We start from the raw sequence: 17825 nt of genomic DNA on the forward strand, positions 1-17825 counted from the left end.
AAAAATATTAGTCTTACATTTCAAGTTAAGGCAAAAATGGTGAATGAAGGAAATCATAGTGATGAACCAAAAGATCAAGAAGAAACACGAAAAAACCAAAATCACTTCAACTTATCTAAATAAAGTATCTCTCCACTTAAACGAATGACCATAAGTCCTCACCCCGTAATTGGAAGCTGTTCTTGTTAACATTTCTTTTACCCAAGAACTGTATGGTTTTACAATGTTCAAAGATTTACAAGGAGAGCTATGATGGATATAATCTAACTATGGATGATTCAGAATACCCGTCAGGTTGTTCCCTGCCCTGAACACCATCTTTAAACACATACATCATTATCACTGCACAATCTTGTAGGTGCAAGATACATAGAAAATGGGGTTTTCCCACACATACTTTAAAATGTACCTGGGAATAAATCTGCTTTCAGTTTACTTAATGGGTAATATCTCAGAGGCATAAAGTCAAAGATCTGAACAAAAATTCACTGACTTTTTTTAGATGATGAGTATACAGGTTAAGAGGACTTCAGGATATACAGGAACAATAGTGTGTACACACACACACACACACACACACACACGATCCTGTCCAGCACAGACTTTTAAATATGCAGCCATGTAGACAAGAACTCACCAACACGATCTAGCTGCTGAAACTTCCTTCTCATCACTATAGCTGTAGTGACTCTTGGGTCTTCATTTAATTTTCACTGGTGAGGAAATAAATGTCCTGGATCTCCATTACCCCATTGCTTGAACACTTGGTGCCATGAGTACCTTGATGTCCTACCCTCACTGTTGGAAGATGAGGGTGGTGAGTGGGATAGGAGACTGTGTTTTCACTCCCACCTTCAGGACCACTTCATAATGGGAGCTGTGTTCCAGAATCTTGGGCTGGAAATTAGAATATGTTTTCCATAGAAATAAAAGTCTGATTACCTGAAACTTCCCAGATAATTAGTATTGAAATTCAGACATTTGATAGGATTTTGTGGGCTGGTCAGAATAAAGTACCTCATAGAACATCAATATTATTAGAGCAATACAATCTGAGTTCTAAAATAACTTAAAAACCAATTTTTCAAATATATAGCTTTCATAATTTGGGAATGTCCATAGATGTAAAATACAAAGTAAAAAATCAGAGTTAACACTTTATAAAAATCATAGAATTTTACATCGCTTTAGCAGTCATACTTTTCAAATATTTGCATTCACAAAAGACTACACTGTAAACAGTAAAATCTGAGAGCAAGAAACTTTGAAGAGATACGAGAATTCAGGACACATATTAAAGTGTGTGATCTTTTATTCCAATTCAGCTGACTTTTGTTTTTTTCTTCTACAGACCTGATAATACCAGATACCCTCCCTTTTTATCTTATATTATCACTTTTGATTTCCCTTTATTGCTTTATGCTAATTGATATATTTACAAGACAAAATAAAACCTCTGTTCCACTTTCCACTTAAGCCACTACTCTATTTCCACCCTGTGCAGCAAAAGCCTTTGGGAGAATTGCATTGACTCATTTCTACTTACTTTCCTCTGATTCTCTCTCAATCTCACTCCAATTAAGCTTGAAATCCACCATTCTACAAAAACTGTTCTTGTCAGGGTTATTACTAACTTCCTTGTTGCTCAATCTTCCATGGCTACTTTTCTGCCTTTAACATAATAGCAGCATTTAACACTTTAATCATTTCCTCCTCCTTGATACATTTTCCAGGATACCTCCCAGGCTTGGTTTTCCTTCTGTATGTCTTGCCACTTCACCTAATTCCTTGGTTCCTCTGCTCAGTCTAATTCCTTAGCGATCTAATGTAGCTCCAGTACTTTATGTTACCACTTTAAGGATATTGTTTCATCATCCTGTGGTGTCTATGGTTTCTGAATAGAAGTTTGGGGTTTTATGAATCATTCTCCCCGGTAGGTAATGAGTCATATTTCTCTTGCTCCTTTCAAAATATTCTCTTTGCATTTGATTGTCACAAGTTTGTCAAGGATGTGACCAGATAGAGTTTGATTTATATTTATCTTGATCTGTGTTTGCTTAGCTTCTACCAACTGGAGAAATTGTCCACCATTTTTTTCAAATACTTTTTCTGGCCCACTTTCCTCTCTTCTAAACTACAACTACAGCTCTGTTAGAGGTTTTGATATGGTCCATATCCTTAAGTCTGTTCAAATTACTTAATTTTTATTTTTGCTTTATTAACATTGGATAATTTCTACTGACCCATAGTTCAAGTTTGCTGGCTTTTTCCTTTGTCAGGGGATTAGCAAAGGAGGAGAAAGACCTATCCATTGAAAGCTGTAAGACATTGTTAAAGAAATAAAATAAGACACAGGAAATGAAAAGAAATTCCATGAATTAGAATAGTTAGCACTGAAAATGGTCATCTTATTGAAAGCAATATATAATGCAATCCCTTTCTAAATTCCAACAGCTTTCTTAAAGGAAATGGAGCAATTTTGAATGAAATTTATATGGATCCACAAAGACCCCAAAGAGCCAAAGCAATTCTGACCAAAAAAAAAAAAAAAAAAAGGAGAATGGAAGTAATCCCAGAATTCGAATTATACTACAAAGCAATAGCAATCAAAATACTATGCTATTGGAATAAAAATAGACACAATGATCAACAGAATAGAATTGAGAGCCCAGAATTAAACCCATACTTACACAATTATATGGACAGTTAATTTACTAGAAATGAAGCAAGAACATAGCATGGAGAAGGGAAAGTCTATTCAAAAAATGGTATTTAGGAAAAAATTTGCTACACACAAAAAAATGAAACTAGACCACATCTCACTTGACAAAAACTAATTCAAAATGGATTAAAGGTTTGGAAGTAAGACCTGAAACCATAAAATACATATAAGAAAACAGGTAAACACATTCTTTGACATTGGCTTCAGGGCTTTGGAAACTTCATTCCACAGCAAGGGAAACAAAAGCAAAAATAAACAAATGGGACTACATCAAATTAAAAAGCTTTTACACAGCAAAAGACACAGTAACCAAAATGAAGAGAAACCCTACTGAATAGGAGAAAATATTTGCACATGATACATCTGATAAGGGACTGATATAAACAATGTACAAAGAGCTCATACAACTCAACAAAATCAAACCAAATATCCCAATCAAAAAATGGGCAGAAGAGCTAGACATTTCTCCAAAGAAGAAATGCAAATGTCCCACAGGCATATGAAAAAAATGTTCAACATCATTATCAGGGAAATGTAAATAAAAACCACAAAAAAGACCACCTCACACCAGAGAGAATGGCCCATATTAAAACAAACAAACAAACAAACAAACAAAAAAACCCTAGAAACAACAAGTGCCAGTGAGGATGTGGAAATAAAGGATTCCACTGACTCTGTTGGTGGGAATATGGACTGGCCAGCCACTACGGAAAGCTGTGTGGAAGTTGCTCAAAACACTAAAAATGGATCTGCCACACAACCGAGCTATTCCATTCCTAGGAATCTACCCAAAGAACACAAAAAACACTAATTTGAAAGGAAATGTGCCCTGCTATGTTTACTGCAGCACTATTTACAATAGCCAAGATATGGAAACAACCTAAACGTTCCCAAATTGATGAATGGGTCAAGAAGATGTGACTACTACTCAATGATATAAAGAAAGATAAACCCATGCCATTTGTAGCAGCATAGATAGTACTGCAATGGATTATGCCAATCAGAAGGAGAAAATTGGTATCAGATAGTTTCACTTACATATGGAATATAGAGAAACAAAACAAATGGTCAAAGACAAACCTTGAAAATTGACCATAGATCTGAGGCATCTAGCATGGGAAGTTGGAAGGTGAAAACAGCAAGGAGAGGAGCACAAGGGAACATGGTGATAGATTATGGGTGCTTTGGTGATGGGAGAACTACGGCCACCACACCTTAAGGTAGAAATCATAGACTGTCCAAAAATTAACAATATACGAAAAAGGTACTTTATTTAAAAATAAGCTAATTTTAAAAAAACACAAAGAACTCATATAATTCAACAAAAAGAAAACAAAAAAATATCAAAAATGGGCAAAAGAGCTAAATAGATAACTTCAAGGAAGATATACAGATGCCAAGAGATGGAAAATGAGATAGGTTACAGATGGAAAAAGTGTTCATCATCACTTATCCTCAAAGAAATGCAAATCAAAACAAAAGTAAGATACCAGCACACATTTGTGAGAGTGGTCCAAATCAAAAAGGACCAGAAATAACAAGTATTGGTGAGAATTTGTAGAAAAAAGAACCCTCCCGTGCTGGTGATTTGAAGGCAGGCTAGCCTAGTCTCTATGGAACATAAAATGATATTTCTCATGTTTCTCAAAACATTTAAAAATAATTCTAACATACAACCCAGCAAACCCTCTCCTAGGTATCTGTCTGAATACAAAAACACTAAGTTCAAAAGGATAATGCTTTTGGACTATGCTCAAATGCAGCACTAATTACAGCAGCTTACCCCTGGGAACAACCCAACCGCCCAGTGACAGATATGACAGATGAGTGAATAAAGAAGATGTGGCACACACACACGTTTACACACACACACACAATGGAATACTATTTAGACATTTAAAAAGATGAAATCTTGTCATTTGTGACAACATGGTTGGAACTAGAGGAGATAAAGTCAGAAAGAGAAAGACAAATACCTGTTAGTAGAATGTAAAGAAATGAAGCAAAAGGACAGACAAAAACAAGTCATATCAAACCCTCAAAATCTGACTTCAGATCTGAGACTCTCAGAAAGGGCAGGTAAAGGGAGGGAAACAAAGGGCGAACAGGGCTTTCAGGGAACTACAGTGGGGGATTATTGGGCCTTCGGTGGTGGGTGTTGTACATTTGTAGATACGTTTACAGAGGTGTGAAACTATACCCCTAAAATATACACAGTGCTGTAAACCAACATTATCTCAATAAACAATTTTTTAATGAGGCTTACTGACCATCTTTTTTTTTTTTTGCTATTTTATTATTTTTTTAATCACAAAGATTTAATCTGCAGATGATTGCACATACATGTCACTAGCAAGGATTCCTTATTATTTGTTCCATCTACTTCTTTTCTTTAATTTTTTAATTTTATATATTTTTTACATCATCAAAACAAGGGTGATGGGAATTGTATAGGGACTACAACCAAGATGAAAATGCATACATTGTGCAAAAATGAAAAATGGCCATCTTAATTAGGGCTACTTCCTACCCTTAATTGCTTTGAGTCACTCTGCTCCAATGCAACCTCCACTGGAGCAGGGATCTCTGTCCCCAGGATATTTCAAGTACTAAGAATATTGGCAACTACATAGGAACTGTTTGCTGAATATATGCTGCAATAATGAATGTTAAACTTTGATTAATCTTAGTCATTTCTGCTATCTTTCTTTTTTTTAAGTATTTATTTATTTGTGCATACAAGAATAGGCATATAGGCCAGAGGTGTGGGGTTGGGGGCGGTGAGAGTATTCCTGCTATCTTTCATCATTTCATTTAAATGTAATTCATTCAAAATTTCCCTCCTCTATTTTCTCTTCAACCTGGTACCTAACATTCATGAGTCTCTATCAAGAGGGTGGTCAGGAGGGAATGTCTGCTCTGTGACATTTCTCCATACAAGGTTGTCATCTCTTAGATGGCTTGTTCCTATATTACTCCCACTGCCATTCCTTAAGAATCAGTCATCATTCTTGGTCTACAGTAGCAACAACCTAAAATGAGTAATCACTTTAGACCACGAGTCCCTTCTTTCAATCAATCCTGTACCTTTATTATTTAAAGAGTAGAAAAATTTAGCTATTTCCCAAGGCTTTCTGGAGTTACAAAAACCTTAAATATTTATCCATACAAAGCCCTAAGGACTTATATCTTTGTCAATATGGGAAATATCTCTAGAAGGAGAGATAGCTGATATCCCAGAACTAGACCCTTCTACTTTTGGATATGCAAACTATCTCATGGATTGTTACCAATATCTCCCCCTCCCCATCCATGTTGCAATAACTCTGGATAGAAGAGTCAAGCAGAACATAGGTCCCAATCTAAGCAAGTTTAATTATCTTGCTTCCTGCCCTCTTCTACTGCCCTCTTCAGTTCAAAAGAACTCTTGGCAGGATTAGTGAGAAGTCAGAACTAGATAACAAGTATTCTCCTTAAATACTTCCTTCTTGCACAGGAAGGAAAGCCTTTGAGTTTTAAACCAAGGATTTACTGCCCCCCCCTTTTTTTTTCTTATTTCTCCAATGATAACATCCAATGACTAATTTCTGGAGAGAAAGATCTCAAAGCCCAAGAAAAGAAAATGAAAGAAGTTTAAATGTGGGGGAATGAGGTCAGGCAGAGAAGGAAGGAAGTGATGTTTGGGGGGATATTTCAGTCAACACTTCAGAATATTCACAAATATTAGCTCTAATCTTTATCACTCGAGAAACTTATTATACCTGACTTAACCTTTTGTTAAAAAACAATCATGCAGCAAATAGAGTAAAAGATGAGAAAATACAATTAATCTTTTCTCACAAGGTAGATTTCCACAGTAATGTTAAACTTATTCACGAAACTAAAATAACAAGTTATATATTAGCTCCGAAGTTCCAAGGAATGAAGAAAAAGTAATAAGATGAGAATATGAATTCCTCCCTATCTAATCCTAAGTATGTTTTAGAGATTTAGGAACACATAGGTGAAGAAAGAAAATGAATTATCATCCTTTCATGTAAAGTATTGTGAAACAAGCTAACGTAACCTATTAGCGTCAATGCCAAAACCTAAATGAAGAAATTCTTAACTTTAATGAAGGTCGAATGTAAACACATAGAGAATTCCACACTCTATTTAAAAGGAAACTTGGGAAATTAACTTCCACATGATTAACTTTGAGATTTTTAGAGAAAAGTAACTACCAAGTAATATTTAAAATGCAGTTTCTTTTATAATTAATAAAGCAATAGAAAGTAATTACTTTTTTATTGCAAGGGAGTAATTTTTTTTAAAAAAAAATTAAATCCTCCAAATATTTACACAGACTTTTCCTTTGCCAGACCCAATCTCCCCAGTCTCTGCCTCAGCTGAAATAGCACAGAGAACTTCCTGGATGCCCTGCTCAAGTGGATAACTCCACCTCATTTCTATTGTTCCCTAAGTCTAGTCTGTTTATACAATATTGTAGTTATATCTTTGTTTATGTATTTGTTCCTCATAATCTGCATAACACATCATGTTATAAACTCCACAAAACAAACCCTATCTTTACCTCTAAAAAGTGTATCCATGATTTAGCATATGCTTAATACAGAGCAAGCAATTAAATATTTTTCAACAAAATAGAAAAGAAATAAAATACGCAGACAGTTGCACTGAAAATTATTTAACTGAGTCAGTTTTCTGCATGACACATTTACTAATACTCATTAAATACAATGCTCTTTTTTGTTTTTAATCTTTTTTTCCAAGATTCCATTGCTTCTGAAAGGACCACACTATGCTATGCTTTTAAATGTAACAATCTTTTGATGAAATAATGCGATCATTCCTCTACATCTGCAAGTTCAGCATGCAAGGGTCCAAGCACCCTCATATTGAAAATATGGACTATGTGATCAGGTCTAGTGATTTCATCTATTCTGAACATGTGCAGATATTTTTCCTTTTGTCATTGTTACACAGCATTTACATTGTATTAAGTATTATAAGTAATTAGAGATGATTTTTATATAAGGAGGATGTGTATAGGTTATATACACATACTATTCCATTAATTGTCCCTGAATCAATTCCCCATGGATACCTATTAATTCTTTATTTTAATATATTTTATTTTGTTGGAAGTTTATGTAACTTAAATTTTTCAATAGCTCTATTTAAAACCTGACATAAAATTCCTGAAAGCCTAATCTGCTCCTCTGAGCTCACAAGAAGAGGTTTCCATATTCCACAGCTTTTTCTCTGTCCTTGAGACTTCCTACACTCTGCATCTCCTTCTGTAGTCTGGTTTTCTTCTTTGAGTTTTCCTTAATTATTCTTAGCTTCTTCTCCTAGTTTCATTTTCAACATACTAGGGTCAGTGTGACTCTGTGTTACTGTATCTACCCCACAATTTGGTCCATTTACACAACTTCAACTTCTCCTTTATTGCTGATTATGCTCAAAAATATAAATTTAACTCTGCATTGTCACTCACATTTCTAAATGACCTGCTGGATTTTTTACTTATTTTTATTTTTTTTAAGATTTATTTTTATTTGTACAAGAACTGGGGTACAGGCCAGAGAAAAATATAAATTTAGCTCTGCATTGTCACTCACATTTCTAAATGACCTGCTGGAATTTTTACTTATTTTTATTTATTTTTTTAAGATTTAATTTTATTTATACAAGAACTGGGGTACAGGCCAGAGGCATGGGAGGGAGAGAGGATTCACCAGAGACAGAGTGGGGAGCAGAACATGCAGACAGACAAAAGACACTGCTGAGGGGAGCAGCGGGCGAGACAGGAGAGGTCTGCTGCGCCATGTGGGTATCACCCTGGCCGGCCAGGAATCAAACTCGCTCTGCAGAGGCTGTGGACAGCTTTACGGCACTGTGCTCAATCCACTGTACCACCAGGGAGGACCCTGCTGGATATTTAAAGTATATTTCTAAATGAATGTTTTTATTCTATGGGAGTGTTTTGATTTTTTACTGTCATTTAAAATTTTCTGAGTCTAACATCATCAAACGTTCCTTTATGTCATATTTTGTTATAATTATTGTCACCATTTGGTCAGTCATACTCAGTATATTTTATACATTTATCTCTTCATATCAGTATTTCCTGTTAAATATCTTCTTTTACATCTCTCTCTATTTTCATTCCCAACATACAGATCAAAGCTAAATTATAGCAATAGTCTCAGTTGATCTACCTGTCTTCAACCTTATTCTTCAAGGGTTTCTTATGGTGTAGTGACTCTTATTTATTCTAAATCCTGAGTTTAGACCCTTGGTTAAAATATAAAGTAGAAAAAAAGACATAAAATGGGTTTCATTGCCATGCCTCAACATCAATGTTTTCAAAATTTCTTCAATTTATCTTTACTAAGCATTGCCAATATTCAGTATCTTCCCAAGTAGACAAAATCTTAGATATTTAACTTCTTTTTTAAAAAAAATTATTTTTAGGGCCTCCCTGGTGGCACAGCGGTTGAGCGCTGGGTTGCGAAGCTGCCCGCAGCCTCTGAAGTGCTGGTTGGATCCCCGGCCACTGGGTGAGGGTCCCATTTGGTGCGCAGACCTCTCCTGCCGCCCGCTGCTCCTCTCAGCAGTGTACTTCGTCAGTCTGCCTGCTCTGCTCTCCACTCTGACTCTGGTGAATTCTCTCACCCTCCCGCACTTCTGACTGTACCCAGTGCTTGTATAAATAAATAAAAATAAAATCTTTTTTAAAAATTTATTTTTATACAAGAATTGGGGGGTATAGGTCAGAGGCATGGGAGGGTGAGAGGATTCACCAGAGAGAGTGGGGAGCAAAACAGGCGGAATGACTGAAACACACTGCTGAGGGGAGCAGCGGGTGAGACAGGAGAGGTCTGCCCCACCATGTGGGTATCTCGCTGGCAGACCGGGAATTGAGCCGGCACTGCAGAGGCTGCAGACAGCTTCACAGCGCTGCACTCAACCCACTGCGCCACCAGGGAGGCCCATTAGATATTTAACTTCTATTTTATTTTCATATGGGTAGTCAGTAAATAACATGTTGATTTATCTTTTGTTAATGTATTTTCTAAAATATTGGATGATCACATTAGGAATCTCAAAAGATATTTCCACTGAAACAAAAGAAATGCAAAAGATGTAGAGATCCTAAAATTGTTTCACAAAGAAAAGCTTAATATTCATCTATTATGCAACAGACTGAATAAATAGTCCAAATCCTGAGAACTGTGCTAAATACAAGGGACACTAGCACAATTAAGAAAAAAAATTAACTTCAGAAAGCCATAATCTACTTAAATAACATTACAATCAATATACTTTTAAAATAGCATTGCTTCAGAAAGATTCTAAGTTTTGGTGGTAAGGATATTAAAAGTTAAAAACCCATATGCCATTTCAAGGGCTATTTAAAGGGCTAAATTGAAAAACATTTCTCTCATTAGGTAAACTAAACCATTTAATAAGATGATTTCTTAAAATTAATTTTTAAAGTATATATATTGAGTTTGAGGAAATAGTATATGTATATAAATATATTTAGAAATATTTTATCTCAAGTTTTAATAAAATTTTCACGGCTCAAACATTTGATTTAATCTCTATTTTTATGGGAACTATACTGGCATTATCTAACAGTGTAATCTCCAGAAAAAGGGAATGTTCCATTTTCCCTGTTCCACCTAATGAAGGGTAGATTTGAAGCAAGGAGAAGCTAGAAACGCCTGGGAGAAGAGTTTTGGAGAGAAAGGAGACATGTGAAGGAGACAGTGCCTGCTTCTCAGCTTTGGACTTGCACTGGAGACTTGGGGGACATGGAAGGAGACAAGTAGTGTCATGACATGTAGAGACACTTGGAAGAGACAGAGGTGACAGGCCCATGGGGAGGCTGACGATGGTAGCCGTTATTTTGATTTGCACTCTGATTTTGTTCCTTTCCTCCCAGACTTGCCTGGCCCCTTCTGCCCGTTTCCTATGGGCCCTCACCAGAAGGTGTCTTAGGCTTGTGGCAAGTGTTTGGGCCTCAGCAACCCCGCTTTAGGCCAACCCTGTTTGGCTGAATATTTACCCACAGGGGATGGGTAGCTGGGTGTTTTATATGAAAACTATTACCCTCTCTTCTCTCTCTATGCACGCTATCCTATTAAAGTTCTTCCACACTAAGAGAATAGTTTGTCTTTATGTGGCAGATAGCAGAACCTATTTAGAGCATGCTAGTTTTGGGGTTCCAGGATACCCCTGAGTTTGCCTACTAACAATTCTTATAAATTTTTGATTGCTTTAGAGAACACAAGCACTTTTATTTGAAAACGTGTTCTACCCAGCAAATCAATACCATTACTCCAACAACAACATATATTTTACTTGGCAAAAGAAATCTTTAGTTTTAGTGATTATATACTCCAGAAATAGAATTTTTAAAAGACCTTTGGAAGCACCTTTTTTAAAATGTTGATTTTAGGCCATATGTACTCTTGAGTAGTTATTGTTAGGCAGAATAATACAGATGTAAAAAACTATAACAAATATTAAAGAATTATTACTTACAGTTGGCTTATCTAAAAATACAATGCTACTTGCTTTCCCACTAATACAATAGGATAACTATAGGGTAGTAAGGTTTTTTTCCTAATAAAAATTCAGGTAGAAGTCCATAATCATAAACAAATTGAAATTCTATATGAACAACTCAAAATTTTAGAAATTTTTGTTATAGAGCTATTAGATAATACAAACAGATATTTAACAGAGAATCACTAACAGATTATAGTGATGCATAATACGTGCAACATTTCAACATCACAAAAATAATAAAGAATAATGATTAAAATTCAGGGTATTTAAGTTCTCAATTATAGTTTAAAGTGAAATTAAAACACACTTAAGAAAAGTTTTAAATTCTGAAAGACACAACATAATATAGATATTGTTTATCCACCTGGATTTCATGAAATTCTTAATCTTCATTGTTACATGAAGCCTTAAAAATTAGCTTTCCTTGGTTCAGGGGGATTAAGCAGAAATCTGTCTTCACTGTTCCATTAGCTCTAGTGGCAGACATTAAATCTCCTTCTTGAAATTAAATGTCTTAAGAATGTGTAAAGATGGAAAATGAATCTTTTTGGTGAACATTTTCTTGAATAAATTTGTGTTTCTAATGTGATAATCTTTAAGCCACAATTATCTTTAAACCACAATTAAACTACTTAAAAGTAACTTTGTACTGAATAATGAAGCTGGACGAAGATCTGTTTCACTTCTAAAATGCTATGATCTCACTCTATAAACCTTTTTTTTTTCCCAGATGCGTCAAGAGCTGGCAACACATTTTTTCTAAAGTCAGCAGAGATGTCATATCTTCTATACATTAACAATTTTTTTAAATTATCCACTGCTGATAAAGTACCAAATCTCAAAATAATTGTTAGTGACCAATATAGTGTCAAATTTTAGACCAGTATGATGTAAAAAAAAAAAAAAAAAAAAAAAAAACTCTTTCCCACATGGCTCATAAACTGATACTGAAGACAAATGTTAAAAAGCGCTCTGAATTGTTTTGTAAAAGAGTGATACTCTTGGTATAATTACAAGAAATTACTACTTCAGAAACAAAAGATGCTAACTTGACTCTCAATTATGTATATTTGTCAAAATAAATATTACTAGTATGGAAATAAGGCATAAACATTAGTGAAAAGAAAGGCAAAAGAGAAAGACAGAGGAGGAGAAAGAGACAGAAGAGAGAAATCTGCACTCTAAATATTAACTTGGCATCCTACTAGTTGCATTACCTTAGAAAATTACTTACCTTTAGAGGACAATTTTTGCCATGATAGCTATGAGAATGACAAGTGAGTACATGTAAAACACTATATACTTGGGTTCTTTCCCCTTAACACTGAAATAAAAAGTAATTGATACTGATCCCATTTTTTTATTGGGGATTACTATATAAGCAATCTCACTTTTAAAATTCCTTATAAAGAAGTTACATGACTTACTTGTTTCAGCAACAGGAACCTAAAAATTTAGTCACCTACCTGGAAGTTGGTTACTCTCTAAGGTAATGAATCAGAAACATACATTAAGTCCAAAGTGGACAATTTCATTATAAATACACTGATTAAAGACATGCAAAGTTTTGGGGAGAGGAGCATCTCTACAACTTTGATGCTTCACTTCCTCATACGTATGTCTCTCCAGGAGGTGCACCCTTCCAATCTTTCGAAATTCACCAAAGGGAAAATAAATATCCCTTCTGGAACAGTAAGACCACAACAAGCAGAATTCTTATAGTGCCCTTTACATAGATTAGTCTCAAGTCATTAGACATCAGCTGGATATCTGGTCTTTGGAAGTCAGTCATCACAGAGTTCTGCTGAGCTACCCATTGTTCCTCCTGACGGATCAAGCAAGATCTAATGGTTCTGATGCTACTGAAACATGCTTAGAGGTCATAGAAAACTTTGTTGAATGGGCCTCCCCGGTGGCGCAGCGGTTGAGCGCTGGGTTGCGAAGCTGCCCGCGGCCTCTGCGGCGCCGGTTCGATCCCCGGCTGCTCCCCGGCCACCGGCGGAGGATCCCACATGGCGCGCAGACCTCTCCTGCCGCCCGCTGCTCCCCTCAGCAGTGTACTTCGGTCCTTCTGCCTGCTCTGCTCCCCGCTCTGGCTCTGGTGAATTCTCTCACCCTCCCGCGCTTCTGACTGTACCCAGTGCATGTATAAACAAAACAAACAAACAAACAAAATAAATAAATAAAACATGCCTCTATTTAAAAAAAAAAAAAAAAGAAAACTTTGTTGAAGCTGTCTACCATCCATCCTGCCAAGACACCCACAAGCCATTCTACCTTCAAATCTCATAGATGTGCCAAGACACCCACAAGCCATTCTACCTTCAAATCTCATAGATGTGCCAGCAGTGACATTAGATACCAGAAGTAGTTTGATACTAAACTCAGGGCCCGAAGACTTCATCTGGTCCTTCCTTGAACTTCCAAAGTACATAGAAATGATTTTAGTTTGGCAGGGAAACAATGCTCCAATATACTGTGATCAAGACATTCTGTCTATAGCCATGATCCTCTTTCTTTTAATTATTCCATGACCCTCCAAACTCTTTTAAAGATTTAGTCTTTTAGAAAACACAAGGTAGACAGACTAGCAGCCTCCTTTCTGGTGTATCTATGCCTGGTTTGACAGCCACAGTAAAGACATATGACAAGGAAAAGGAAAACAGAATATGACAGGATAAATGTAAGTTGACATCCCAAAATGGAATCAGACCACAGGGAATCGCTTCTTTTCTCATTTCACAGAAATAATTTTTTGTTTTTTATCAAATTTTGTTGATCTGCCATTCATTTATATAACCATATAACTTTGGGGGTGTAATGTCACCTCAACATGTGCATATGCTTTACTTACCCTCCATTAAAGCGAAGTGCCATTACCTTATAGCATTACCCCTATATTCCTCTTTGCTCCCCCACTCCACTCTGGTAACCACAACATTTTTCACAGGGTTAAGATATGTTTTTGATGTATTTTGCCAGTTGTTTTCTTGAGTGAAACCATTTGGTAACTGTCTTTCATTACATCTCAAGATTCATCCATTTTGCCCCCAAAGGCACCATTTTACCTTTTTTAATAGCCAAGTAGCATTCTACTTAGTATATATGCCACAATATCTATTTTTTTACTTATTATTAAGGCAACATGGGCTTACCGTGCTATGTAGGACTTAGAAGTACAGGATCACACAATTCAGTATACTATAATTTCTTTTCCCAGTCATCTGTTAATGTACATTTATTTGATTTAATATATTAGTAACTGTGGATAATTTGCTATGAACACAGGAAGGCCTCTTTATATTAGTTTCCATATCTCTACATCTCTAGACAAATGGCAGCATAGCCAGATAATGAAGTGAGGGAGGAATTATCTACATTTGAATATTCACAGCTGACATTAAAAATTTCGAAGAAAAAGTAAAGGTCCACAAAAGTCACATAATTAATACCATTTATAATGAAACTATCCCTTTTTACAGTTTTCTCTATCAAATACTAATTTCATCATCTCACTTCTATCACTAGCACCCCCAGTGTCCACAAGGATAGACAGTAAGCACAGAGGTACCCAGAGCATGCTTCTACATGTCTTTTCTGACAGATCTCATGCTGTTCTCCTATATTCCAGGCAACGGCAGCATTAAAACATTTGTCTTCTTCTTTCACACTATTTCATTTCCCCGTTCTCCATTTGCTAGAACCTACTCACGATTGTTCAAAATATTAGAGTAACCAGCATAGGTCCAAGATGAAGTTGCTCATGCTAAGCTGGATATCACCAAACCAAAACTTAAGTTTTCATGTTCCACTCTCCAAAAAGACAGCGCAGGTCAGCCAATCAGCATTTGATTGCTTAGCACCAGTTACCTAACCAAGCACCAACACGTCCATTTGCTTTATATAGGAAAAATAACCCTGCTTTCTCCAATCAGCAAATGTCCTTGCTCCTTTTCACCTTATTCTGTAAAATTCTCTCACCTTGGACAGCTCTTCAGAGCTCCATCTTACTTACTAGATTGGATGCTGTTCAATTCATGAATTGTTGACTAAAACCAACAATCTCCTTGAACTTTATTCAGCTGAATTTTGTTTTTTTAACAAACATTTACCTTTCTGAAGAAGGCTGCTGCCGGCCCCAAAAGAACAGCTTCTCTGTGCCCTTTCCACACATCTGTTATCCTGCTGATCATGCTGCAGGGCAAATGTTTATTTCCTTTCACTTTGTTTCAGGCTGTGGAAGGAAAAAGAGTTTACTCTTAATCATCTGAGCATCCTTGCAATCAATTGCAGTGTCCTCTATATACCCAATAACGTAAATCGATGAAAACAGCAAATTTAATGTTCCACCTCACTTCATAATTATGCTGATATCGCATAAATCAAACCATTAATAATTGAAATGTCAGTATTTGGTGATATAAATGACACACAAATGTGAAGTGCAAATGATAAAAAGCGGCAGGTCAATGGTAGAAAGCAAAATGCTTCTCTGTCCTTTATTTCCACGTTCTGTGCTCTGCCTTAGCCTTTTCTATTCTGTTACCCCTCACAATAGTGTAATTAATACTCTAAGTGCTCTGTTTGAATCTTGCCTCCACGGTTACCACATTGCTCTGAATTCACCGCTAAGTGTGACAATGCTCAGCACCAAAGACCCTGAGAAATAAGTCACAATATAACCTTCCACTTGATTAAGCCCTCTTAACACTTTATTCAGATGTTGAAGACGCCCAAAAAAAAAAAAAAAAAACTAGAGAAAATGGCACCAGAATTTGGAGACTTTGATTCCTACATTTAGAGAGAAACCTACCATCATTGGACTTGCCAAATGTGATTGCTCATGAGGAAGAGTCATATTCTGGTTCTGTGTGCAGGAGAAAGGCACAGCAGGGAGTGTCAATCTGATAAGTTGATGCCTTTGGTTATCTTTGTCCTCTAAATCTTACCTGGAGGTATAAAGGGAAGTCTTTTACTTTACTCAGTTATGTATGCTGAGGATGCTATAGACCTGGGTAAGGGCACATGCAGAAGAAAGAGCTTGTGTCGGAATCTGGGAGGCTGGTGGTGCTCAGGCAGATGGAGTCTCTAATGCGCGTGCTGCGTGCAGGATTGGGAAGCAGGCTTTTGCCCAGGACTCAGGGCAACAGTGGGCTCTCTGAGTACTCACTGGTGTTCTGACAGACTCACTGGTGTTCTGATCTGATCCAGAAATAATACATGTACCTGCTGGCTGAGTGCTTCTCTGGAATCAGGTTCCCCACATCGCCCACCACAGTTAGAGGGTATCTGAAGCAAGTGCTGGGCCCCACTGCCACTCTGACTCTGAACTCATCAGAGCTTGCAGATATGGTCACTCCATCAAGTTCAGAATGTGTGTGAGTTCCAAGACTGTGGCTTTGCACCAACATCTCTCTCTCTCTCTCTCCCTCTCTCTCTCTCTCTGATTCTTTTCTTCCTGTGATGTGCAGATAAATTCAGCCCTGAAGCAAACTTTTTCCCCTCTTCTTTCCAAATTCTGAAGATACCTTGTCATCATTTTGAGACTGGAATAATTTTGTGAAGCTGCATCCCAATAGGGAAACTGTTGGAATGGTTCTGTGCATACAAGAGGCCAAGTTCCATCCCTTGATGTCCAGATGCTACCTAAGCAGGAGGGGACGCTGACTGCATAGTACCCTGGTCTAAACTCTGCACTTGATGTTCTGAGTGAGCTCTACCCGGGGAAGGAGGTAGAGCTGAGCTAATATTTACAGTGCCTTTAAAACGGAGTGACAAATGTGGGCTTACTCACTCTCTCTCCCAACTCCCTCTCTCATTATAATGGGAGAGCCGTGTAAGGCAGCCACCCTTTCTAAAGACAAGTACTCATACACCACCCCACCCTAGTTACGTGCCACCCTCACCTCTCCAACTGAGCTGCTGCAGCCTCTGCCAGAACCCACTGGCTCCTGAAGCTACAGCTCCACCTCCTACCATCAACCAATAACTGGACCTTCTCCTGGTCCTTCTACCTACCAGTTCTCCCTCTCACTTCACCCTGTTGATTAGAATAAACTGAGATTTTTTGCTGCCACCAATGCCCTTTATGTTTGCATTTGTGGTAGCAGGTAACTGGAACCTGGGAGAGGTTCTGATCCAATGACAGTTTTTTAGACTCTGGTAACAATACCACTTGCGCATTCTTTTTGTGTATTTCCTGGTATTCTGGTGGAAACATCTTCATTTTATGACATATGGGAATAGATAATATGGTTGAAGATAATGTAGTCTATTTTAAGAATTTAACATCAGTTACTAAAAGGCTTTTATGCTTCAAGTTAAGGAAAGCAAAGAATATTACACTAAAGATATGCATGCCATTTATCCTTGTATTCTTTTTTGTAACACATATTGATTTTTAGAGGAACTTTTACATTACATCAGTAATAATAAAGAAAAATATATATCTTTGTTTAGCACAAGAAGGTTGCTACACTGGACACCAAAATCTTTTAATATTTGTAATTGTTACTTG

General features: G+C 36.7%; 1 protein-coding gene across 7 annotated transcripts in view; it reads right to left on the reverse strand.

The window, feature by feature from the left end:
* Nucleotides 1–1869, reverse strand: part of CSNKA2IP (casein kinase 2 subunit alpha' interacting protein) — a 119859-nt gene extending 117990 nt beyond the window's left edge. For 4 of the 7 annotated variants that reach the window (XR_008553900.1, XR_008553901.1, XR_008553902.1 and 1 more), the window contains exons 1-2: nucleotides 1547–1867; nucleotides 638–897 (exon numbers count right to left, since the gene is read on the reverse strand). The gene's annotated coding sequence lies outside the window, so the exon portion shown is untranslated. Of the gene's footprint in view, nucleotides 1–637; nucleotides 898–1546 lie in introns of all 7 variants that reach the window. The other 3 variants (XM_054700692.1, XM_054700693.1, XM_054700694.1) reach the window with 2 other exon arrangements.
* Nucleotides 1870–17825: the final 15956 nt, after the last annotated feature.

Source organism: Talpa occidentalis, unplaced genomic scaffold (assembly GCF_014898055.3).
Source record: "Talpa occidentalis isolate TD23 unplaced genomic scaffold, MPIMG_talOcc4v2.1 talOcc4.4, whole genome shotgun sequence".
NCBI classification, from domain to species: Eukaryota; Metazoa; Chordata; class Mammalia; order Eulipotyphla; family Talpidae; genus Talpa; species Talpa occidentalis.